The sequence below is a fragment of the Vombatus ursinus genome, unplaced genomic scaffold (genome assembly GCF_900497805.2).
Source record: "Vombatus ursinus unplaced genomic scaffold, bare-nosed wombat genome assembly UNPS02000749.1, whole genome shotgun sequence".
Lineage (NCBI taxonomy): Eukaryota > Metazoa > Chordata > Mammalia > Diprotodontia > Vombatidae > Vombatus > Vombatus ursinus.
The window spans coordinates 6357383-6381807 of NW_020940527.1; the positions used below are offsets into that span (position 1 = coordinate 6357383).

A 24425-nucleotide genomic window follows, 5' to 3' on the forward strand; every position below is an offset into this window, starting at 1 on the left:
GCTCCTTTCAAGGCTCAGCTCAAGGGTTCCTTTCTTCAAGAGACTTTCTCATTCTTCCATTTATCAGTATTCATTCTTATATGTCATTTATATGCATATGCTGGCGTTTGCTTATCTGAGAACATGTATCACCCAGTAGAATGTAAGCTGATTGAGGGCAAGGACTGTCTCACTTTTGTATTTGTCCCCATGGCACATAGTCCAGTTCTTGGCACTTAGTAGGAGCTTAATGATTGTTTATTGATTGATTTTGAAAATTCTTTCTTTGTGCTTTTTGTTAGCTTTGATCATTGCTCTGATTAAGTCAACATGCAAGTAGCTGATTGAGGGATAGTTATTGCATCTATTGTTGTCCTATAAGACGTGATGAAGGATATAGTTTCAGAGAAACCTGGGAGGACTTGTATGAACTGATGCAGAATGAAGTGAGCATAATTTATATAGTAACAAAACATTATTAAGGCAAACAAGTCTGGAGAGCTTAGGAAGTCTGGTCAGTGTTGTGACCAGCCATGATTCCAGAGGACTTGTGATGAAACATGCCACCCATCTGTTGACAGAGAGGTGACGGAGTCAGGGTGCAGATTGGGACGTCATTTTTTTTGGACATGGCCAATGTGGGAATTTGTTTTGTTTGTAACATGACTTTTGTTTTTCTTTTTTTTTTCCTCAGTGGGGGAAGGGAACAAGAGGAGTGTGGAAGGAGTAGATTTTTGTTGAATGCAAAAATTAATTAAAAAAACCCACACATTTGTGTTGTCATTTATTTTCAATCAGTTAATCACCAAGCACTATTAAACGCTATGTGGCAGGTGCTGAGTGAACAAAAATGAAAACAAAACCATCCTGGCCCTCAATGAGCTTACATTCTATTATCTATCTCTATCCCCATCCTGATTCCTATCCTTTTCTCCATCTTCATCTCCATTTCTCTGTAACACACACCTATATACACATGTGTATATGTAGATGTATGTACATATATATCTACATATTTGTAATGCACACATGTGTTATACACACATGCATTTGCATATATGTGTTTAAAATAGGCATATGTGATTTGGGGGTGAAGATACTAGCACCTGGAGGGGTCAGGAAAGGTTTTGCATAGAAATTGGTGTGTAGGTGAACAGATAATGGATCTTATATAAAGCACTAGCACCTAAGTTAATATTTTTAGGTGGTCTTTTTGAGTGATTCTTCATACCCTCTGCCATCTTTTCTGCCACCCTGACATTATCACTGCAGAAATGTAACAGCTGCACGGGGCTGATGATCCTTTTGTCTTTTCTTTGTTTCATGGGTTGCTATGGCCAAAGAATTCATTACCAAGTGGCCAAACTATTGGGGGGTGAGCCTCTCTATACCTTGGTAGGCTCTTCTGCAGATAGCAAACATAATCTCATTTCTGGGATCATCCTGGGGGAGGGAAGCTCAAATGTTCCTATCTGTTGATGTTTATCTTGACTTTGCTTTTTTTCCCCCAATATATTTAGTTAATTTCCTAATGTTGCAGTCAGCTAACTCTTACTATAGACCTGGACAAAGAAGCCTAAGGTGGTTGTAGAAGGACTTTTAAAACATCTTAAGGACAATTCAGTGATGCATACTTGCATAGGTTCTAGAGCAAACTTATTTATATCCAAATTTATATTGGAATAAATTAGGGTGGGCATAAGAGAAGTGAGGTGACCCTCACTCAAAGAAGAATTCGAGGTCAGTTGAAATCTCCCCTCTCTCCCTGGCAGCGTTGAGCTTTCCTGCCCACCTTCTTAGCCTAAGTAGATAGTGCCTATTTATGATCCATCCCTCAATTGCATGAAGGTACCTTGGTATAATAGAAACTGGAGCACCCTGGCTCTCAGTTCATTGTCTCTGTAAGGTGGGGAGATCATTTGGACTTGAGTTTACCCACAGTAGCTTAGATATAAAACTGGAAGACACTTAAATACAGCTTAGTACATCCCCCTGGTTTTACAGATGAGGAAACTGGGGCTCAAAGAGAAATGACTGTCCCAGGGTCACACTGCTTGTACATTGCAGTGCAGGAATTTGAACCCAGATCTTTTGATACCAGATGCATGATGTGTCCATCTGTGTTGTAGGATGAGGACATTGGCCTAGATGATATTAAAGGTCCCTTCCGTTTCTAAAATCTTGTGATTTATTTATTTATAACAATCTTCAATTATCTGGTCCTACTTCTTTTCCTATCCATATTTATTTCTGTCTCTTATTTCCTAGTCATACAATGTCTCCTGTGCACCTGGAACATAGATGATGCTCAGGAAATATTTGTGGAATGATTCAATGGAAGCATAACATAGGTAGAATTTTGAACTTGGATTAAGAAACGGCTGAGTTTGCATCTAGCCTCTGATGCTTTGTGACCCTGGACAAGTCACTTAACTTCTCTGTGACTTATTTCCCTCATCTGTAAAATGGGGATAATAATGCCTGCAGTTGTTACCTCACATGTTAGCTGGGACTTGAAGGAAGCCAAGAGAAGAGAGGAGGAAGGCTGTTATGTGGCTTGAATAACATAATGGATGTCAAGTACTTTGTAGACCTTATAAGTGCTATCTAAATGTCAGGAGCTGCTATTGCTACCACCACGATCATCACCACTGTTAATACTATTAGGAGGACTGAGAAATTTCCTGCCTATCTTAAATTTAACTTAAAATTTTAATTAATGAAAATGCTTCTCCCATAGAGATTCCCCTCACCCCCAAACCCCTTACTGTTTCAACCATAGGAATGTGAAGAAGAGAGGAAACAGACCTATTATACTGAAATGAAAAATAGAATTGGGAAATTTTTTTTTTACCCCTTGATTTCAATCTGTTGTTTGTTTTCTCCCCCCCTAGGCATTCTCATCTTGGTCTGGGTCTAGTTATTATCAGTTGTCCATCAGTAAATATTTATCAAGCACAACTATGTGTCAGGCACTGTGCTAAGCGCTAGGGATACAAAGAAAGGCAAAAGACAGTCCCTACCCTCAAGGAGCTCCCAGTCTTATGGGGAGACTACATGGAAACCACTATATAGGATAAATCGGAGATACTCCATAGGGGGAAGAATTTAGGATTAAGGAGAATTGGGAAAAGTTTCCTGTAGAAGGTGAGATTTTAGCTGGAACTTGAAGGAAGCCAGGAGGTAGAGATGTGGAAGGAGAACATTCCAGGCATGGGAGTCAGCCAAAGAGATTGGCTTGTTTATTTATTTATTCTTTTGGGGAGGAGGCAATCAGGATTAAGTGACTTGCCCAGGGTCACACAGCTGGTAAGTGTCTGAGGTCAGAATTTAGGTCCTCCTGACTCTGGGGCCAGTGCTTTATTCACTTTGCCTCCTAGCTGCCACTAAAGTCTTGTTAAAGGAAAAACAAGGAGGTCAAATATTGGCAGGATTCAGTGTGTATTCTATGTATGTGCACCTATAGGTGTTAGGAAGAGGCTTGTAGATTTCTACCTTGTTACCCAAGCTGGGTTTGCCTTTCAGTTCCTCAGTGCAAAAAGCTTAATTTGTGTATCTTATAAATATTACCAGTCATGACTTACCTCTGGTATAAGGAAATACTTGCAGTTCTTAACTTGGGGTTGGTGAAATTTAAAAAAATTATTTTTGTTAATTGTATTTCAACATAACTGGTTTTCTTTGTAATACCATGTGTTTTATTTCATGCATTTAAAAACACAATTCTAATAAGGGGTCCATGGGCATCACCAGATTGCCAAAGGGGTCCATGACACCAAAATGTTTAAGAAGGAAGGGAAAGTGTGGAGAGGTACATATGTTAATTGTCCAAACCTGTGGCAGGCATTCTGGAATGCAGGCCTATAGCATGATTTCACCCCTGTATCATCTGTTGGTAAGTATAAGAGAATGCAGTTTGAATAAAGGCTGTGGAGGGAATTCCTGGCATTAATGGGAAGGAAAGGCCTTTATATATTCCTTTAAAAAAAACATTAAATTTAAAGGGAAAAGCCTATACATTTTTTCCCATTAAAAACCACAACAACAATAAATCCAATAGGACACATGCCAAATCTAGTAGAGTATTTTCCTATCCAGCCTTCCCCTCCCTAAAAGCCTTCCTGGAAAGGTTGTCTTTATTTTCCTGGTGCCAGTCAAAATCATTTTTCAACAGAGCATGAACACAGGCAATGGAGATGCTCCCTGGCTGTGTTTTTGAGCCATACTGAAAGTTTTTTGTTTTATGTAAATAGAGATTGATGGAACATTTTACACAGAGTACGGGTTTTTGACAAAAAGTATTGATGGTTGCTTTCAGTAAGTGTTACCTTAGATGACAGAATATTGCATTTTAAGATGAATTACATGAGAAACTCCCTCTTTGGGAATGTCATACATTTTATTTCATCTGTTGTTTTATGAGAGAATGACTGAAGTCATGAATACCTCAGACTGATCTGTTTCCTTAGCACATTATAAGTCCCGGTTTGGTGCACTCCTATTTTAAATATAAAGTTATGGGGAAAATATTTTTGCTGGCAAATAATATTGCTAAAAATGCTTAAATGTTCAAAGGTAGAACATAACTTCTCTCATTGTTTCCCACTGTTCAGCTGTGATTTGTGGGAAGCCCTGAAAACCTGGTTAGAGTTAAATAAATATTTTTCGGAAAGATCTCAGGGGTTTCTGATAAAAAGCTTATTTTTTGTTGTTGTTTGTGTTTTTTTCCCCTGCCATTATTTATGTTTGGAAAATACTCTGCATTTATTTCTACACAGTTCTTTAGACTAATCCATCCTGTCAGGGATCTGAGGCCATGGCTTTGTAGTACCCTATTGGGTTTTGAAATTACCTTTGGATAACGCTTGACACAGTGTTGTGAACTTAGAGGCACCTGGCTGCTTCAGAGGGATTGAGTGTGGTTGAAGTAAATGAATATAGCAGTCTTTTGTTTGATAAAGCAAAGAAAATAAATTACTGAGGGAAGGATTCTCTGTTTGCCAGAAACTAGGAAAGGGGTAGGAGCAGTGTGGCAGAAATTAAGTTTAGATCAGTATTTTATACTATATGTGCCAAATGCATACAAACACACACAATTTAAAAAATTAGAGGGGTAACCAGGAGAAAGCATCTTTCATATTTTTGGTTGGTGGAATACAACTTCACTAAGCTGTGTTAGGGACAATAAAATATATCTTGAGTATAGCTGTCTCCTTGCCCAACATCTGTTCCCTCCCTCAGCCAAGTATCTTACTGGCTGTTCAGGTGCCATTTCAGTAAAGTTCAGGTTTTTTTTTTTTAAAGAGGCAATTGGGGTTAAGTGACTTACCCAGGGCCACACAGCTAGTAAGTGTCTGAGGCCAGATTTGAACTCAGGTTCTCCTGACTTCAAGGCTAGTGCTCTATCTACTGTGCCACCTCCCTGCTCCATAGTTCAATTTTAAGGCCCCTAAGTTCACTATACCATGAACCTTGGACTGAATCATAGCAAATTAAGTTGGGTCACTACAACAGGTTCATGTAAGGCCTACTATTCAGTATTTGTGGATTTGTTACATTGAGTTGGCCAGGTGATACCTTCTTAGTGAATAGAAGAGTACATACAATTCTCCAGCACCTGCCTAGATGGCATGGAGAGGCTCAAGGCCTGGGGAGAACAGAACTCTACCTGGGGATGGCAAGCATTCCAGTTAAATGAAATAAAAATGTCAGTGCCATTCTTTCTCTGTACGAAACAGGCTGGACAGATTTTATTACTGCTTACCTACTGGCCAGAGTTTCTAGAGGTTCCTTGCTATCACTGTTCTATCTTGGAAAAAAAGGCATTACAGGCTGCCTCCAACACTTTTGAGCAAAGGAACTTGCCTGGAGGCAGGGGAGAGGAAAGCCTTTCTTATTTTTACCTTCTCTTACACAGGCCAACAGTTAATCTACTCTAAAGCATGCCCCACTTGGGGTTTTCTTGGCAGAGGTACTAGAGTGGTTTGACATTTCTTTCTCCAGCTTATTTTACAGATGAGGAAACTGAGGCAAACAAGGTTAAATGACTTGCCCAGGGTCACACAGCTAGTAAGTGTGACTTTGGGCAAGTCATTTAGACCTCCTTGGGCCGCCGCTGCCTCATCTGTAAAGTGAAGGACTCGATGACCTGTCACTTTGTTTTCAGTTCTGAGTTTCTGGTCCCCGATGCAATATACTCGACAAGTTGATATCTAGCTTTCTTGTTTTATTGATAATGTCAGGAGCCTGTGAAGGTTTTATCGATAATGTCAGCAGCACAACACTGCTAAAGTATTTGTTTTCCCTGAAGCCTGAGGTCTTAGGGGCTCAACCCAATTTTTTTTGGGTTCTGGGCCTGTGTTAGTGGTTGTAACTGGGTTGGTGAATGGTACGTGGCTGCCCTGGGTGGGCCAGGCTTATTTCCTGTTCCTTTGAGTTTGCTCTTCTGTTATAAGGTGCCCCACACAGTCCTTGGGGCTTTGCTTTGTGGACCATATGCTGTCCTACACTCTCCCAAAAGGGATCTAAGGGGCAACCTTTGCCCATGAAATCATCCATATCCTGGATCTGGAGTCATATACATGAAAGCACAGAATAAATAGATTCTCATGATGGAATAATTAATTCACCTGCAGTCATGAAAGCATCAGCTATAAAGGACAGCTTGTACAGACGCTATCCTTGTTAGGACCAGATCAGTGGTCCAGCTGCCTGGGATGTGAACCCATGAAGAGAAAGATTAATTTGTCTGTCTCCAGAGCTTTGGCAATAGTAGATCTGATTTTTAGCTATAAGCAGAAAGGGCATGGAGCATGGGAAGGGGGAACCTTTGAATTTGTGGAAGGATAATTATAAGAAAAACTTGTAGGGCTTAGAAGGATAGAGCACTAGACTAAGAGTCAGGAAAACCTGAGTTTGAATCCAGCTGCACATACTTACAAGTTGTGTGACCCAGTGCAGGGCACTAAAACCATTGTCTGCCTCAGTTTCTTCATCTGTAAAATAAGAATAATAATAGTACCTACCTCCCAGGATTGATGTAAGGATAAAATGAGGTACTATTTGTAAAGTTCTTTGAAAACCTTAAAGTGGTACATAAATATTAGCTACTACTACTACTACTACTACTACTACTACTACTACTACTACTACTTACTACTACTTCTACTACTTCTACTACTACTACTACTTCTTCTACTACTACTACTACTACTACTACTACTTATTATTATTATTATTGCTGCCACCACCACTACTCCCACTCCTTCTCCTCCTCCTCCTATCACTACCACTACTATTAGTACTACTACTACATATTATTGAATGGTCAGCTGAATCTTCAGTTACTTGGCTCACATTTTTGAGAAGGGATCAGAAGATTTACAGTTGTGCTTTCTACAAAGATCTGGCTCAGGCAAAATTTGAAAGCCTCTTAGCCAGTATTTCCTTCTTTCTGTCATCTAGTAGTATTCTCATGTCCTTTTTTTTTTTTCTGGAGTCAGGAAGACTTGTCAAATTTGACCTTAGAAACTTACTAGCTGTGAGACCCTGAGCAAGTCACTTAACCTATTTTTATCCCTGTAAAATGGAGATAGTAATAGTACTTACTTCTCAGGGTGGTTGTGAGGACCAAATGAGACATGTAAATTACTAGGTACATACAAGGTACACACGAGATATATAGGGGCAGCTAGGTGGCTCAGTGAATAGAGTACTGGACCTGAAGTAAAGAAGATTCCTCTTCCTGAATTTTAATCTGGTCTCAGACACTTACTAGCTGTGTGACCCTAGGCAAGTCACTTAATCCTGTTTGCCTCAGTTTCCTCATCTGTAAAATGAGCTGGAAAAGGAGATGACAAATCACTCCATTGTCTCTGCCAGAAACCCCCAAATGGGGTCACAAAGAGTTGGACACAACTGAAATGAAAATAAACTATTGTAGGAAATCTCAGAGAGGAAGGCACTGGCGTCTGGGAAAGGCTTCCAGCAGAATCTTGAAGGAAGCCATGGAAACTGAGAGGCAGAAGTAAGGGGCAGAACATTCCAGACATGGCGGACAACCAGTGTAAAGTCATGGAGACGGGAGTTGAGTTGTCTACAAAGTGAACCCACCGGCTTAAAATAAAAGATGTTTTGTTAAATGGTAGCAATTAAAGTTACAGCATCTACCTCCTACCAAACACTCAACTAGTAATTACAAAGAACCGGGATTTGAACCCAGATCATTCCTGACCCAGAGTCCAACATTCTTGATACTCATTTGTGTGACCTTGGGTAAAATCATTTAATTTCTCTAGGCCTCAGTTTACCCATTTGTAAAATTTGGATAGTAATAGTTTCTCTAATAATGCTCTAATTCTGCTCAAATAAATGAGAGAATGAATATATGTGAAAGACTTAGAAAAAATGCAAAGTTACACAAAGGTGAGGGGATATTAGTTCTTTGGGTTTGAGGGCCCCTTGATATTAGAGATTAGGAAAGGAAGAATTACTGTTGCCCCAGTGGCATATAAAGCACCCAGCACTACAGCAGTTTCTTTTTTGGGTGTTTGAACTGGCTCCGGATGAAGGCTGAAGTATCCCCTTTGACCATCCATCCCTCACAAAGTAGTATATATGTTCTCTGTACATTGCTTAATGTGTGGCATGTCAGTAAGAAGCAGGCAGCATAACATGAATTCACTTGGTAATTTGAATGCATAGCTGGACTGACTTGGTCTTATTTGATATCATAGCCATCCTGGGGAAGCCCACTCTTATTTTACATGGTGGGAAATTGAGAATCTATGGGATTAACTGCTCCCATTGCCGCTTTGTGATTCACTGTTAAAAGTAGCAGGTCTTGTGCACTCGTTCTGAGTTCCCCTATCTTTTGGTGGTGGTGGATGGTTGGGTGACTACGGGGGCTATCATGTAGTCTGGTGGTTACCAGCCTTTTCTACTAAATGGACCCCTTTTTAATGTGGAAAAATGCTTAGGATCCACAGGAAAAATGCTTTACTAAAAGTAAGTTCAGGAGACGGTAATGTTTTAAAACGAATTTGTATTTTATTGATCATATTAGCATTTATTTGTACGTGAAAAAATGTGTTTTTGAGACAGCCTGCCAATTACTGTGTGTATGACCCTGGGAAAGTCACTTTTCTGGGCATAGAAGATTTGCTTGTTAAATAAAGATCAAAATGATCATATATAATGCCCATGTAGATTTCAAATCTCTTCTTATTACACCCTATCCACTCTCTTCTTCAAATACAAACTTTGTGGGGTTCCAGATCCTGATTTGATTTAATTTTTGTATCTTTCACATTCTCCTTACAAAGTAGGTAATTAATATCTTTCTAGCTGAATGGACATTGAGGGAAGCCTCAGAAAGAAGGTGGCAGTCATCTAGGACCCTTTCCCAGATGCCCGGATGTCTTAATCACTCCAAATCCCACCTACCTCCACTTGGCTTCACTCTTTGTTTGCATCCAATCTAAATCATCTTAGGTATTTGCTCAGTGTTTATGGTTTATAGCCTGTTGTCTGTGTATCATCTTGGGCATATTTGTCAATAGATGAGACACAGATTGTAAACCCTTGTGGGCAAGAGCTGTCTGTTTAACTCTCCCTGTAATAAGATCACCCAAGTTCCAGGCAATTAACAAGTATTTACTCAGTGGCTACTCTGGACCCTGCTGTGTGCTTGGTGCTGTGCAGATACAAAAGCAATGAACAAGAGATGGCCCCTGGACACATGGAGCTTAGAGTCTAGTTGGGAAAGCCAGACAGGCATGCATGGAACAATGAATCCACACATACACAAATAGACCCACATAGACAGTAATGCTTAGCTCAAAATCATATGCAGATATAAAATAAAATGTTAAATTACTTGTTGCTGTGAATTGGAGCACAATGTAATATTTAGTAAAGTGCCAATTGTATAGTACAGCTAATAGGTGAAAAAATTAATTTGAGGACAGAGAGTGTCTTAGTGGCAGCCATGGGATCAGGAGAGACCTGGGTTCAAACCCTGCCTCTGACATTAACTGTGTGAGCACCAGAGCTGTAACCATTCATTTTTGATATTATTCAATTATGCAGTCTTGAGATAGGGGTTTGGGAAAGTTAGGACTGAGAACATAAAGAAAAAGTCTGAAATAGCTTCCTTGGGGAGTATTAAAAGGGTACATTAAAAACTGATAATCAATAGCAAGGACCAGGGCAGTTAGGTGGTGCCGTGGATAGAGCACTGATGCTGGAGTCAGGAAAACCCGAGTTCAAATCTGGCCTCAGGCACTTACTAGCCGTGTGACCCTGGGCAAGTCACTGTTTGCTCAGTTTCCTCATCTGCAAAATGAGCTGGAGAAGGAAATGGCCAAACACTCCAGTATCTCTGCCAAGAAAACCCCAAAAATGAGGTCACAAAGAGTCGAGTATGTCTGAACACAACTGAGGAAGAGCAAGGACCAAAGAAGTATGCCAGAAGTATCCCAAGTTAGAGGGGAAGAGGAAAGGACGGGTCAGTGAGGGGAGGGTAGTGGTGCCAGCGGTGGGGATGCTGGATCGGGGCTTTGCAAGTTGGGCTTGGTAAAGAGTGAAGAAGAAAAGGGAGATTTGTTTCTGTATCCACATCCAGCCCAAGACACTTATTTGCTACGTGTATTTTTTATTTTGTATGGTTAGTGATTAGATTCTTATAAAGGAAGGACTGTGTTTTTACTCTACTGTTCCTAATATAGGTCTTTCGCAAGTCTCTTGCTTACGTCTAGTAAAAAGGATGATTATAGGATCATAGATTTATAGGTATAAAGGACATTTGAGATCATCTGGTGCAGGGGTGGGGAACCTGTGGTTCAAGGCCACGTGTGGCCCTCTAGGTCCTCAAGCGCAACCTTTTGACTGAATCCAAACTTCACAGAATAAATCCCCGTAACAAAAGGATTTGTTCTGTAAAACTCGGACTCAGTCAAAGGGCCACAGTTGACCTGGAGGCTGCAGGTTCCCCATCCCTGTAATCTGAAGTCTTTCAAAGCCATTTTTCCTTACATTTTTGTAATCGTTGTGTGAATTGTCCTCCTGGTTCTACTCATTTCATTTTGCATCAGTTCATTTAGTTCTTTCCAAGCTTCTCTGAATTCCTCATATTTGTCAGTTTTAAAAATAGCCTAATAACATTCCATTGCATTGGTATTTCTTTAACTATTTCCTAATTGACGGACTTTGTTTCAATGGTTGCTAGATATGTTTGTACATGAGTCCTTTCCCTCTGTCTTTGACCTCTTTGAGGTATATATCTTCATCAGAAGCCGCCAAGTGATTTGTGATGACCGCTTATTGGAGCATGTTGTTGGGAGGATTTATCTTCAAATATATTGGACAAGATGGCGCCTGATAACCCTACCAGCTCTGAGATGTTGTGACTGAGCACCTACTAAGGTCAAGTCACAACAGGTTCTAAGTGTCACAGGATACGAAGGAAATTTAAAGACACTGATCTCTACCTGTAGGGGTTTGCAATCTAGCGAGGGGATCAAGATATGCTTACCTGACAAATTTAAATAACAGAAGGTAGAAAAAATGATGTTGCAGAAATACACTGTATGTGTGATAGAAAAAACGTGTTATAAGAGTTTGGGGCAGGAAGAGATCTCTGTGGTCTCAAGTGGTGAGGGAGGGTTTCACGGAGGGTGCAGGACGTGAATGAATTCAGGAGACAATGAAGTAATAATGCCATCGGCTTGAATGGAAGCCATAGAGTCCACCCTCAGACTTCCTGTGTCCAGGAGTCCATAGTAGGCCCCACCAGTATTTCATCTCTGGTTAATTTAGGGCAAAGTTAGAACTGGTTTTCCTTCTCCTCTGAATTAGTGTTCCGCTCAACTCAAACATTACATAGATTAAAAACAAAAGCAAAAATTCAATTCAAAAGATATATATGGAGTTAAAGTTACTATGTTAATGTTCATCCAGGTCAGTGTTTTCCCTGTAATGCTGGGGTAGTTAAAAAAAATCATTTGGTGTGCACAAAAGATTTTTTTTATTTAAGCAAAGACTTCCCCCCTCTGTGAGACCATTTTAAAAATCATCTGATTTATTCAGAAATGTTAATAGGGAAAATGGCCCAAGATCCCACACAAGTGAAACTTTATTTTTTAATCTGGGACACAGTAGGGAGCCCTGAGAAACGCATTTTCTTCCTGGATTGTAGGAGGAATACATAGTGTTTGTTTAAAGCATCAGGTATTGAGAAATGTAATGGCAGGGTGAGAAGTTTGACCTCAGCTGCCAGATCTGATCTGCTAGGGGGTAATTGAGTTGCCATGTTTTTTAACTCTTCAGTTTAAATCAAGTTTTCCTATAGCCCATTTAAATGTCAAATTGGTAGCAAAACTTGACAACTTCAGGGTACAGACTTGCTTTTGATCAGAATTTACATGCAAATCATTTTTGCCTTGAACTGTCAACTCCTGTTTCTGATACTTTGAGGGGGACATGCCTCTCCCTTCCTGGCCTCCCCATGCCAAGGGCAATGTTGGCTAATGTTATTAATTAGTGTGTGGAAGAAAAATTATCTTGATAAATCTGGTGGTTAAACTGTATTTTCCCTTTTGTGTATCAGCTGGTGCAGCTGGACACTTAATCCCCTTTTACCTAGAAGGAAATCAGACAATAATCCAGAGCGGTGTCAAAAAAGGACCTAGTGAATGAGAGGTGGAGGGTCACCAATGTATTGGGGGACAGAGTTAAGCCACCAGAACCTCACAAAGAGTGCTGACAGTCTGCATTTTCTTGGGCATTAAACAAGGTCTTTGGTAACTTTAAAGAATCTTTTCCTTGCATGACTAAACTCATTGAGGGAGTTAGAGAGAAAGCTGCCTCAGAAGTCTTAAGCCTGCAACTTTTCTTAAATTCTCCCCCCACCCAACCCAATCCTCGGGATGCTTGAAAGCACGTGAGGATGTGGGACCCCCTCCCCCCATTCAGAGGAACAAAGAAGTGTTTGCACTCTCATAGAGTTAATAATGACAGTAGCATGTCATTCTTGTTTCTAGCCACCCTGTATGAGACTTTCCCCATCATCCGCCTTCCTAGAGAATTTGACTGTGGTCAGTCCAATTTCCCTCTGCAGGCTTCTGGACAGCCCCGCTCTGAAAGCAAGACAATAGAGCAAGCCCAGAGATCCACACACAAAAAGCCTCAGACTCTGTGACTTCTGGAACATTCTACACAGTAAGGCACCAGGCCTGGGTCATTCCCAAAGAATTCACCAATTGTCCAACAAAAAACAAAAAACAAAACAAAAAACCCCAACCATCAACAAAAAACCCAACAAACTTTCTTGATGGGGAGCTTGTCCCCTGAAAATAATGAAGTAATGTGAGGTTTTGACTCCAGCCAGCCTGAAATTCCTCCTTTGTCCCCACATCCCTAGCAGGGTGCAAACATCAAACCCGTTAGCTCCTTAGGCTGATAGACGGCGTCCTGTCGGATGGTAGACACATGAAAGCATGAGTTCTGAAGTCAAAGAAATTTCAAGATTGGATTCACTTTATCTGTCTTGGAGCACTGCAACCAGTCCGGCAATCTCTCCTCCTCCTCCAGTGGGGGCCCCCTTTCCCTCCCACCCGGTCTTCATCTGCCCAACGTGGGCTGTGAAATTTTAATTGAATTGTTAATGACACCGAGGAGTGACACAACACATGAAAAACTTCCAAGAATCAGTCATGAGGAGCCTTTTTCTTACTGTTACAAAACAGAAGACACAGAGAACTTGACAAGTCCAAGTGTCTGAGGCCAGGGTAATAATTGATAGCAGGCTGCCTGTATCCAAGGTCCTTCACCAGTAATTGCGAGCAGAATCTGACTCTGTGATCTCACCAGTGGTATTTGCCATGCCAGAATGAGCAGGCTTTGACAGATGGCTTTCCTGCAGTAATAACTTAGGCATGTTCCTCTCTCACATGAGGCCGTGCATCCCTCCCACTGGAGAAAATGAGTTGAACATTTTGCTTCTTCCTTAACAGGGCACTGTTAAAATAACTCTATTCTATTATATAAGCCCAGTAGAGCTGGGGGATGAAATTTATATGGTTATAAACAAGAGATATTACTTTGGAATACCACAATACTGTGTTTCATTCTTTCTTTAGGATTTCAAATAATGTTTTCAAAATAATGGATATGATTTCCAAAAAACTACAGAGAAGTAAGGGAGCTGTATGGTTAGGGCATTGGGAGTGGTAGGAGTAATCCCATTTCATAACCTAGCCCTCATCTGATTTTGGAATCTGTGCACTTGGACTAATTTGCTAGCCCAGTATTAACTTGTACATTTTGTATTTGTTTCTCTGGATGGACTCGATTCTCTGTGGGGACATCAGAAATATTATTTACTCCAGTATTCTGAAATAAGATAGAGATTTTATTTTGTGTTTTTTAACTCTCCAAAGGTTTTTCCTTATTTTTTTTTCCTCTCTTCTATTTCTGGGCATTGATGTATTTCGAAACTTGAATGTGGCTTTTCTTCCCTCCCTGCACACCTCCTCTCTCCTCTTTCTTTTCCCTTTCTGGGATATAATTTTGTCCATAAAATATGATGGTAAGCCAAAATGTCTGCAGTGATCTATAGTTCTTCTAGATTTCCACTCCCTTTAAAGGCAGGAGCGTACTTATACAGGGTCCCCTCTGTGTTTTCCCCATGGTGGACTGGGTTCTCTAGCATATTTAAATTGCCCCACCCCACCACTGTCCAAACACAGTTTCACACCAGGAACCAACATGAAAAAGGGCAGTGCAAGGCAGGCCCCTTGGAAGCTCAGATCGCAAGATTAACTGTAGAAAAAGAAAGAGAATGGAGTATGTGTATGCATATGGGGTGTCAATGTGTGTGGGAGGAGTGTAACTCTTTGCCTAGCAATTAGGATTTACTCTAATGTGATCTGATTAGGGGGGGCAGTAAAGTGAAAAAAGAACCAGCTATGGCTAATACCTAAACAGTCCCCGAGTTACAACTGACATATGTTTCAAAAATTCATTCTTAAGTTGATTTTTGGAACTAGGAACACATTTTCCATAAGAATCATATCATAAATGATGATTAGGTTTCCTGTTTATTAAAATAGTACTATTTCAGCTCCGTGCTAGATTAAATAGACTATGTGGGTTAGTCTGGGAACCCAACTACCATTTGTAATATTTTCTATAGGAATTAATTTGGAGTTTTCAAAAGTATTTTATTGATGATCTTTTTTTGAATTATGAATCCCCATTGACTTCTTCCCTTTTCCCCTCACCCCCACAATAGAACCTCCCCTTATAACAGATAAATATGGCCAAACAAAATAAATAAGCACATTGATCAGGTCTAAAAAAAATGTGTATTTGAAATTTCAGTTAGGGAGTTGGGACATGGTAAATATTTCCCTCCATTATCAACTCTTTAAGCGGGAAAGAACACCTCTCCTCTTCTAGTACACTTCCCGTGGTGAAAGATCTAGACCAGGGGTTCTTGACATGCGGCTGGTGAACTTGTTTTTTGAAAATAAAATATAATTGGTTTCCTGTGTAATCTTGTGTATTTTATTTTAAATATAGTTCAGAGAAGGAGTCCTTGTGCTTTACCAGGTTTCTGAAAAGTCCATGAAATTAAAAAAGTTAAGAATGCCTGGAAGTCTAGTTGGGAAAACAAAATTAAAATATATAAAATAGAAAAACATTCTGTGACCAAGTGTGGCGCTGAGACCCCAGGATTTTAGAGTGGCATAGAATGGCAGACATTCATGTCCTTATTGTTTATGAATAATGCTTCTGTATGACTGAGACCCAAGGGAATCTGTCCTGATTATCATCCACAGTCTTGGGTAAGGAACAACAAAAAGAAAATCACCTATAGAAATACAGGATGGTAGAGGTGTGCTAAGACAAGAGTCTGTGTGAAAAATATCTAGGGATTTAGCGGATACTATGTTCAATATGAGTCAACAGTGTGATGTGGCAGCCAAAGGAGCTAATGCAATTTTAGGCTTTCCAGTATCCAGAGTGATGGAGCTACTAATTAGACAGTCCTCTGTCCTAGCCAGACCACAGCTGGGATGTTGTGTTCATTCTCAGGCCTTGTAGGAAGGGCATTTATAACCTAGAGCATTGTTCCCTCTTGCCCTGGAGGATGAAAAAGATGGCAGAAAGACTGGAGACCATGCCATTGGAGAAGAGCTGCAACTATGATTGTGCCCTAGGACACCAAAATAGAGAAGATGTGAAAAAATTAAAGTAATGATTTTAAAAGATTTTTTGATTTTAAAATATTTTTGCTGCTGACATTTGTACTCCTTCAGCAGTACAGAAAAGATTGCACTTGGTGCCTAGATAGCAATAGTAATTAGTTAAAATAGGAAGCTAATTGTCTGCACTCCCTCCATTGTTGCCACATACCAGGTGATAGCTGATTACTAGACTATAAGACATCCACTTGCATGGAATTTGTATTCCCAGAACTTAGTACCCTTTCTGGAATAAAAGAAAGTGCTTATTTAGTGCTTTTTACTCACTTATTCATTCAATCTGAGGTCTCTTCTAACTCTTAGATTCTGTGATTCTTTGAGTTTGAGGGTATAGACAACAGTAGGAGTAGTTGTGGAATGCTTGGTTTCCAATGCTTCATGATGGAATTTGGAACTTAGTAAAACTTTGGGGTTAGCTCTTTGTAGCCTAGAAATGTATCCCTTCATTCCTCAATGACCCCCGATGAGCTCTGATGTTTCCTGTATTTCCCTTTTAAGACATAGAGGTCTAGAAGAAGACAAGAATTCAAGAGCCCAGTTTGGGCCTAGCACTATGAAAAATGAATGAAAAAAATAGACCTGGTGCTTGCCCTCAAGGAGCTTGCTTTCTAGTTAGTGAGATGGGGACAATAGGTGTGAGACCATTAGAGAATGATATGGGGTCATGGGTCATCCAATGCTTGATGTATTACAAGAAGCTAGAGATGGTAGAAATCATTTCAGGGTGCCCAGGTGAAGGGAGGTAGGGAGAGAAGCCAGGAGTTGGAATCCCAGGTTAGCCCACTGATGCAATGTAGTGATCTCCGACCTCTTCCAAAAAAATAGTAATAAGGACTGGACCTGTCTATTTCATTGGTATAAGGAATTCCCAGGTGAGTAAATTCCCTCTACCAAGAGCTGTCCTCAGCACTTGGGAGGTTAAGTAACTTTCCCTGGGTCATACAGCTAATATGTGTCAGAGGTGAAATTTGAATTCAGGGCTTCCTGACTTCAAGATTGGTTTTTTCTTCCATCATGCTTCTCACCTTCTCCATGTCCTTGTTTATTTACTGGTAATTCCCCATGTCTACTTCACAAGATGGTGCAGGGTCTACATGGCTGATGGCCAAAAAAAAAATCATTATTTTTATGATTACTTCGGGAGGAAATAAGGAGAAAACAGCATGAGTGGATGGAAAGAGAAACTGGGAGGGATGGTTTCCTTTGTTTCCCATCCGTGAAATGGTGTTCCAATTGTTTCTGGGCAGATTGAAAGGACTGATCTTTGGTGAATATTTGACCCAAATGTGCAGGAACCCTTGACCATATAGTGAGAGTCATCCTTTAATCCCTGCTACTCACCCCTACTCCTAGTAATCATTGACTACTCATTATGCCCACGTTCCACCATGGTTAGGGCTGGAGCATGTATGTGTGTGTGTGTTTCATCTTTATCAGAGACATCACATGTCATTCCTTGATCCCACTAAAAGCTTACTGCCTTTTGGAATATCTGGACTAAATACCCGGGCTCCAGGCACACGTGTTTATGGTATATAATAAATCTCCATTTGTCATAATGGTTTAAATTTTTCAAAAAAAGGAAGGCAAGTTATGATGTGGGGAAAAAATAAATTTGGCTGTAATAAATTAACTTTCTAGGAGCTTCAGGTCAAGTCCAATTTATTAAAGGGAGGGGGAGAGAAGAAGGAAACCTGGTCCTTGCATTATGATTGTGATTTATCCACACCTTGAGCTGGTCCCTGTTGGACCTTTGTTTGAACTGCAGCTGGCCTGGTTTATGTATGACCTGCTGGGAGCCGAAGTTGTAATGAAAAACAGTTATTCTTTCAAATTGCTCACAAGAAGAGGGCCCATTTTATCAAGTGCTCTTCTTAATTTGGCCCATAGTAAGGCTTTTAATATTTATTTTTCCTACATTAATCATACTGTATCTTTGTGGAAAGTATAAACGAAGTGGTGAAAGATGGCATGTTTTTTAAAAAATATTGTGAGGACAAATGCTTCTCTAGAGGTTGGCTGTCAGGAGTCCTTAACGGGTAATTAACAGAGTTATTTTGGGTTTGGTCCCGCCACGTTGTGCACTTTTCCAAATTCTCTTCTGTGGAGCAGGAGCGGCATTTAATATTTTTGCAGATTAACCTTTAGCAATGAAAAGAGAGTGCCGGGTATTGACTTTTCCTGGGCAGGAATGAGTAAAGAGTTGGCAGTCTCAGCCGACCCTTCCTCCTTCCTCTCCCACCCCCTCCTTTTTTTTGGACCAACTTTTTTGTTGGCTTTTCCATTTGAGAGAGGTTTGCACAACTCCACTGTCTTTTGTTACCAGTGTGCTAGGAAGGACCACCTGAGGAGCCTTATCTCTCACTGGCTCCAGGCCTGTACCGAGCTGCCATATTGGTGGCTTTTGAGTTGGGTCCTGGAATGACTTGGATGCTCCAGAAACAATGGAACCTCTCCTTCCTAAACCAGTTTCCTAGGATTAGTGGCAAAAGCATCCCCTCTCCTGTCAACCAATAAGTATTTATTGAGTACCTAATGTATACTTAGCACTATGTTAGGGACTGTGGGGAAAGAGAGGAGAAATATCAGACATGTTCCTAAATTCAGGCACCTTAAAATATGGTTTGGGATACTAGACAAACAGGAAATAGAGAAAATTGAGAGTTTAAATTGGAGTGGCATTGATTATAAATGTTATTAATATACAGAGGAAAGAGAGATCAGTGAAAAGTGAATTCTCCTTTTTGTCCAGACCTGTGATTTCATTGGTTTAAGAAATTCCCTTTCCTGACATAGATCCACTGTTCTGCAAATTATCTTAAAGCAAGTGTTCTTAATGTGGGGCTCTGTGGATTTGTTAAAAATTTTTTTTGATACCTACATTTCAATGTAATTGATTTCCTTTGTAAAAACATTATTCTGAGAATGGATCTATAGGTTTCACCAGACTGCCAAAGGTGTCTGTGACTTAAAAATGGTTAAGAACATCTGTCTTATAGAATTGCCTGGGGGCACTGAGAAGTTATAGAATGTGCCCAGGCTAACAAAGACAGCAGGTGACTTAGGGAAGACATATTGGAGAGTCATAGGTTTTAGAGGTGAATAGATCTTAGAAATTATCTAGCCCAACCCCATCATTTTATAAATGAGACAGCTGAGGTCTAAAGACTTCGAAGGCAGTGGACAGAGCATTGGGCCTGGAGTCAGGAAAACTCATCTTCGTGAGTTCAAATCTGGCCTCAGACATTTACTAGGCACGTGACCCTGGGCAACTCACTTAACCCTGTTTGCCTGAGTTTCCTCATTTGTAAAATGAGCTGGAGAAGGAAATCACAAACCATTACAGTATCTTTGCCAAGAAAACCCCAAATGGGGTCATGAAGAGTCAGATACAATTGAAACAACTGAACAATAATAACAACAACAAAAAGTAGTAATGGAGTTGGTATTTGACTCAGGCTCCCAGACTCCGTGATTTTCATTGTACCACACTGCCTTTCTAGGACTTAGTGCTGGTGTCCAAGTATATATATGTGTGTGTGTGTGTGTGTGTGTGTATTTATATATATATATATATATATATTTTTTGTGGTGGACCATGTCATCAGATATTCATGTATGTTTGAGACACGTGAATTTCTTTATTGATGACAGTAGTCAAGTATAGCTCATTAGCTATTCACCAATTGCATTCTGTTCATTTTTAGCAATGGAACAAAAGTCATCCTAAACCAGTTTAATAAAGTTTAATTTGTACCAAAGCACACACTAGAGTCTTAGTGCCAGTCACTAATTAACCTTGATCAAGTCAATGATAATGCTGGTATTTGACAGGTGGAATTGTTCTCCAGAAATGGTTCCAGAGGGGAGTTCTCAGTTCTGACTCTGTGTCTGCATAACTGAAAAGCATTGTGCTATAGGAAGAAGAGTGATTGGTCTAGAGTCAGACCCCAGGTCTGCTAATTAATATCTGTATAACCTTGCACTTAACCTCTTTCATTTGTAAAACCAGGAGGTGGGATTCCATGATCACTAAGGTCCCTTCAAGTTCTTAATATATGATCCTCTATTGGTGGGCTATAGTCTTGAAATTGGTGATTTTTATGAAAGAAGATTTTCTTTTACAGATCCAGGTTGACCTCATCATTTTCTAGCTTTGGACAAGTAGCCAAAAATCTTAACTGGTTAGCTCTTCCAACTGGACTACTTAATCAGTGTGCTAGTAAAAAATCCCCAAACCAAAACAAATACAAACTTCTAGTTGTTGTTAAGTATCAGCTGGGCTGTGTCAGGAAGGCCACATTCAGCTCAGGAACTGACTACATGTTGAACTTGAGTGAATTTTTGAGAATGGGTAGGAATCCAAACACTGAGGGGTTGTTTGAAGTGATTCGGAGATACAGAGATAAAAAAGTGTAATCAAGAGGGTGGGGTCCTTGACAAAGAAGAAGGGGCAGTCCACCACCCGATAACTTTTCCTCACCAGTGTCCTAAGTCCAACCTCCCATGTTGTCAAAAGGAATTTGCCTTCAGAGCTGAAGGAAGAATTTTGCCATATGTGGCTGGGATGGTGGATCCAGGGATGAATCTATCTGGTCCTTGATTCTCCCTTGATTTGGGATGCTAGCCCACTCCAAGTGTCAGGATTGATTTACATTTATTTTCAAGTTACTGAAACTTGTATTATCCCATCATGGTCCTAACATATAGAATGTACTGAAAAGATCCAGGGATTGGCTAGAAGGTGAGAATGGTTTCTGAGATAGTGTAGACTTACTTGGCTTATGGCTCATCGGCTGTTGCACATGTAAATGTTATGTAGAGTTCAACAGGATCCAATCATGAATCATGATATGGATGCTCATGAGAACAGCAATGAAGACTGATAGCTACCTCACACTTCAAGGTGGGCCAAGGACCTTCCATACATTATCTCATTTGTCTTTTTAGCAATCCTGCGAAGGCATCCTAAAGGCATGATTATCCCCATTTTATGGATCACAAAAGGATATATTTAGTCAGTCAATAAGCATTTATAAAGAACCTACTATATGCCTGACAAAGTTGTTGTCCTTTGTTGAAGAGAACCAAAATGACATCATTATATTGGGGTCAAGGTCCAGTGTGTCTGTGGCTGGTCAGACCAATATGAACTCGGAAGGCTGTGCCACAGGTTGGGTAGAAATGGCCCATAGGAACATTTGAAGTGGAGCCCAATACTATGTTAAGTGCTAGGGATTCAAAGAAAGGTAAAATACAGTTTCTGCTCTCAAGAAACTCACGGCCTAATGAAACTACATGAAAACATTTGTGCACAAGCAAGCAGGGAAAGCTCTGGCATTAAGAGGGATCAGGAAAGTCTTCTTGTAAAAGGTAGACTTTTTTTTTTTTGAGCGAGGCAATTGGGGTTAAGTGACTTGCTCAGAGTCACACAGCTAGTAAATGTAATGTGTCTGAGGCTAGATTTGAACTCAGGTCCTCCTGACTCCAGGGCCAGTGCTCTATCCACTGTGCCACCTAGTTGGAAGGTAGGTTTTTTGCTGGGGCTTGAAGGAAACCATGGAAGCCAAGAGGCAAAGATGAGGAAGGATGATGAGGAGATGAATTTATAGCTAGAAAAGACCACAGAAGCATTTTACTGCTGCTCCCTTATTTTACATATGGGGAAACTGAGGCCCATGGATGCTAAGGAACTTGCCAGCAGTCCCAGAACTAATAGATATCCAAGGTTCAATGTCTTCTTGATTTTAATTCTTGATTCCTAGTTTGACCTTCTTTTCACCACATATTCCATACTTTTCTCCCAGCATGGTAAAAATAGTAAAGACTTTGAGGCTTTATTAATAAAAATATACTGTCCAGATCTCAAGTAATCATAGTTGTTATTTATTATGCCACATCGAGAGTATGGAGAAAGTCATGAACAGATTGGAGCATGTTCAGTGGAGGGAGACCACGATCGTGAAGGGACTCAAAGCTATTTGATATTAACTAGAGAGAGACATTTAGTTTGGAGAAAGGAAGCCTTCAGTCAGGGAAGGAAACATGACAGCTAGCATGTAATATTTGAAAAACTGTCATATGCAAAAGGGAATAAATTTCTTCTGGGTTCCTTGGGAGGTGGAATGAGTACCAATGGGTGAAAATTAGTAAATGTTTATTGAACTGACATCCCAAGGAGGCAGATCCTGCTTTAACATAAAAAAAGATTCTCAAGGATTATCACTGAGCAGTATCTCAAAAGAAACATGAGATGCGCAAATTTAGACAACTCCACTCCAAATGTTCCTATGGACTCTTTGTGCCCAACCTGTGGTAGACCCTTCTGAGCTCATATTGGTCTGACCAGCCACAGTTGGACACGCTGTACCTTGACCCCAGCGTAGTGATGTCATCTTGGTCCTCTTCAAGCACGAAGGGCAATAACCAACCCTTGTTGCCCCTCTGTGAAACAGGCTGCTTCATGGAGTAGACAGCTTCTCATTGGAGTGTCGAAACAGAGATTGGATGACCATTTGTCAGAAATGCTGTCCAAGGTATCACTCCACTGGGCAGCAGGCTGGAATATATGAAGAGGTGAAGGGTTACTGAAATACTCCGTGTTTAGGTTCATGTCCCATAAGCACTAATGGCTCTGTTCTGGCTAAAAAAATTTGTGGGTCATAGACTCTGCTGTATTTTTATGTTCCTTTCTATCTTTAGGACTCTCCTAGGGACAAAATTGCTTCTACTCATGCACCACCAGTGGGAGGACTTTTTCAAAAGCAACAGGTTGTTTTTGGTAGGAGATTATAGTAGTTGCCAGACCCCACATAAATATGGATGCCAGGTTAGTAAATCAATCCATGGATGGATGGACCAGCAAGCATTTATTGATCCCCCATTCTGTGTTCACCAGCATTCGAGGCATAAATAAATGCTGGCTATGGATCCCATATCACTTTCTTTCCTTGTAATGCCTTCCCCCTTGACTCTCTGCCTATTGGAATCTTACTCATCATCATCCAAAGTTCAGCTGAAGGCCTGCTTCCTTGCAGCCTTCCCTGACCACCCAACTCACAATGAATTTCCTGTGATAGTCTTTGTCTGGACCCCTATTTATCATCTTGTATGAATATGGATAAGAGGGGCAAAAGTATGGATGGGTTTTGATCTACAGTGATGAGCAGGGTGCCCACATTGATGAGGTCATTGATCCATTTCTGTATGCTGAATATTATCACTTATTTTCTTCTCTGTAATATGGGCTTTAAGTTGCTTGAAGGCAGGAATTATCTCATATACTTTGTATACTTTCTACCTCCATGATATCATTCATCTGCTCAATAAATGTTTGTTGGTTGGTTATAAGTAATCTACTCCCCAATCCTCTTCCTTTCTTTGTAAGGTCCCCAGGGAGGAAAACAAATTAGATCACTATTCTGTGTCATTCACTAATGTGTCTTGAGGGAAAGCATATGGTCCTTTTTTGGGGGTAACACTGATATATATTGGTCTTTTTTCATGTGCCTTTGTAGGCTTCTGATTTTAAAATGGAGCAGGGCTGACTGAATGCTAAGTTTGAATCCAGCTGGGAAGCCTGACTTCGATTTACACATTGGGTTTATTAACTTATGAGAGAGAGTGATTTGCCCTGTCTGATCTGGTCATTGACCTATTATTAATTCACAACAAGTCTGTCCCCTTTTACCACACAGTGATTTATTTTCCTCAGTAGCCTCATACAAGGAACCTTATCTTGATCGGCCAACTAAATTTATGTCTACTTGGTTGGGTCACCTTTTTCTCCTGTTTTATTAATCGTCTCCCCCATCCTCCAAAAACTCTAACAAGCTAAGAACACAGTCTATCTGTACTCTTTCCCCCCTCTTTTTCTTTGTTATAGAAACTGGGGTGGAGTGAGCCTTTAAAATTCATTCCATGTCCTTCTTGCTTTCTGCTTTATTTTTCCCTAGGTTCCTAAGCACTGAGGGTAATATAGCTGTTTTTGGATGTTACCCTCTGAGGCTCATATTCTGTGCTCTTCTCTAAACACCAAGTACCTCTGTGTGTATATATATTCTTCCTTCCTTCCTTCCTTCCTTTCTTCCTTTCTTTCTTTCTTCCTTCCTTCCTTCCTTCCTTCCTTCCTTCCTCCCTTCCTTCCTTCCTTCCTTCCTTCCTTCCTTTCTTTCTTTC

At 40.4% G+C, this 24425-nt stretch overlaps 1 protein-coding gene across 1 annotated transcript in view; it reads left to right on the forward strand.

The window, feature by feature from the left end:
* The window catches only part of LRMDA (leucine rich melanocyte differentiation associated), a 1205409-nt gene that overhangs the window by 121573 nt on the left and 1059411 nt on the right, over nucleotides 1–24425 (forward strand). The window lies entirely within an intron of this gene.